The 2,412-nt window shown below is 38.2% G+C and overlaps 1 protein-coding gene across 1 annotated transcript in view; it reads left to right on the top strand.

The window, feature by feature from the left end:
• Positions 1-2,412, top strand: part of LOC118406137 (tensin-like) — a gene marked incomplete in the record, with an annotated part of 215,441 nt that overhangs the window by 144,444 nt on the left and 68,585 nt on the right.

Genomic DNA, 2,412 nt, shown 5'->3' with positions numbered 1-2,412 from the left:
GATTTTCCTGATATAGATGAAATAGCTAACTATTTGGTTTTAGAAAGAAGCAAAATTACCAACTTGGAAGTACATCTAGCAGTTAAAGGGGCAAGTTTCAAATTAAAAGTACAGTTACACGTGGTAAGGAATGTTTAAAAAAATGTAGATTTGAAGTTTGAAAAGATTGTCTTAACGATATTGACTTTCAACTTTCTCCTGCAGGTACGGAATGACTTCCTGGACTTGCGAGTTCCCGTCTGGGTCACTGACCTTCAGTTTTTATCAGAACAGAAACTTGTCACATGCACAGGACATAGGCAGGTGAGTGTCACTGTGCATTTTACATCTGTACATCTTAGGTCACCTTACTTCAGGATGCCAATGCAACTGTGTTGCAGTTAATGTCTCATTCTGTTCATGACTACCAGTAATGCAGTAAATGACAATAAATGAAGTTACAAATACATGTGTCTTAAACAGCTGATGCCTCTTATTTCCTAACTGTAGGTGCGAGTGTATGACCCTGCCACGCCCCAGCGCAGGCCTGCACTGAATGTGGAGCTAGGGGAGTATGCCCTCACAGCCCTGTCTGTCACACCAGATTGCCAGTAAGTGCGGAATAGATACAGTGGAAAGTTTCCTGTCACACTGTTTGTTCTTGATGACATGCGACGCTATGTTAAAATTTTTTTAATTCATTTGGTGCCGAATTCTGGTCTGGTGTTGAATATGGATAGTCATGTGATGACTTCAAGTGATGTTCTTGTCCTACAGTTCAGTTATTGTGGGAGACAGCCAGGGCAGTATGGTCATGGTGGACCTGAGAATGGGTATGTTTACTGTACACTTGTTTTCTGTAATGCCGTATGATTGGAATATTTGAGGAAAGAATTAAAGCCTAACACCCTACTATTGTAGTACATGTATTATAGTAGTTGTACTATATCTGAAGAACTGTGCATCTCATATTTTTAATGATGTGTTTTTGGAGGTTTCAGAAGTTTTGTTTGAAGTTTGGGGCTTTGAGTAATGAGACAAAGTAGTGGAACAAAGGCTAACCTGTGAATGCTCTAGGTACTGTATTTGAATAATGAAGTTTAGTAGCATGATAGAATTTCAACTGACACTGTATGTCATCATCATAGGTAAAGTACAGAAAGCATTCAAGGGGTTTGCAGGAGGCATCCGCGGCCTCCAGTGCCACCCCAGCCTCCCCCTGGTAGCCTCCTGTGGGCTGGACCGCTTCCTGAGGATACATGACATCAACACCAAGGAGATGCTACATAAGGTGAGAGTTAGTCCACACAAACTAGTCACCAATCTCATGGCAATGCTTCAGGGCTTTAGAAGTTAAATATAAACACTACTAACACCTTTTTTGTCCAACTTTCCCAATCATTTCTATCAGTTATGGGTCTTATTACTGTAATCTCTTAAATGGTCGTCCAAGACTTTTTTTTTAAAAAGCATTGTTTCTTATCCCAGGTTTACCTGAAGTCCAAGCTAAACTGTCTCCTCTTCAGCAGTGCAGACTTCACACAGGTAGGGCATACTGGAATTGTTTGTGGGTATTTAATGTCTTCTCTCTTTGACAAGCTAGATATATCAAAGTAACTGTTCTGTACAGATGATTAACTTTTATCAAGCATTAATTAAAAGGTGAAAAAAATCTACTACATCTTTGCCATTGCTAGATCTGTGTTTATACATATTATACAGTACTGAAGCAAATACTATCTCTGATCCAAGACCCACTCCAATACCATAATGCCATTCACTTTAAAATGCGATGATAGAAATGAAGTGGCTCTTGGATCAGGTGTCTTTAAAGGAATGAAATAAAGCTCAGATGTGAATTGGCAGTATGATTTACTCATTGTGTAATTATTTTCACCTTCAACACAGGAACAGACAGAGACTACAAAGAAACAAAAGAGAAAGCTGGAATCAAGCAACATCACAGAAGAGGATGAGGACGAATTATGGGGGAGCATGTCAGTGGTTCAGGATAGCAGGAAAACAGACAAGGCCAAGAGAAAATCTAAAAGCAAGAAACTTAAGAATCCCAAGTAACAAGAGCAAAGACAATGCAAGACATTTCATTCTTTAATTTTGATACAACAAAATATAACCATGCCTTTGTGATCTTAATCTAAGACCAATGTTCACAATTTTATAAAAAGCAAAACATCATAAATGTCAGTATACCCTGTAGAATTTATTAGTAAACAGTTGAGGTGAGCTACATGCTGTGACATACCATCTGATGCTTATCATGATAACCACATCATCTATCAATCAATTTCATTATAACAGATTCTCACATCATACAAACAACAATCAGTGATTAGAAGATGTTGTTCTAACAATATAATAATTGCTTACGCTATTGTTTGAACTTTTTTTACCCCTGCCATTCAGCAATATCCT

This window comes from Branchiostoma floridae, chromosome 18 (assembly GCF_000003815.2).
Source record: "Branchiostoma floridae strain S238N-H82 chromosome 18, Bfl_VNyyK, whole genome shotgun sequence".
NCBI lineage: Eukaryota > Metazoa > Chordata > Leptocardii > Amphioxiformes > Branchiostomatidae > Branchiostoma > Branchiostoma floridae.
The sequence above is the reverse complement of the archived record's forward strand: the minus strand, read 5'-3'. Positions and strand labels throughout refer to the sequence as shown.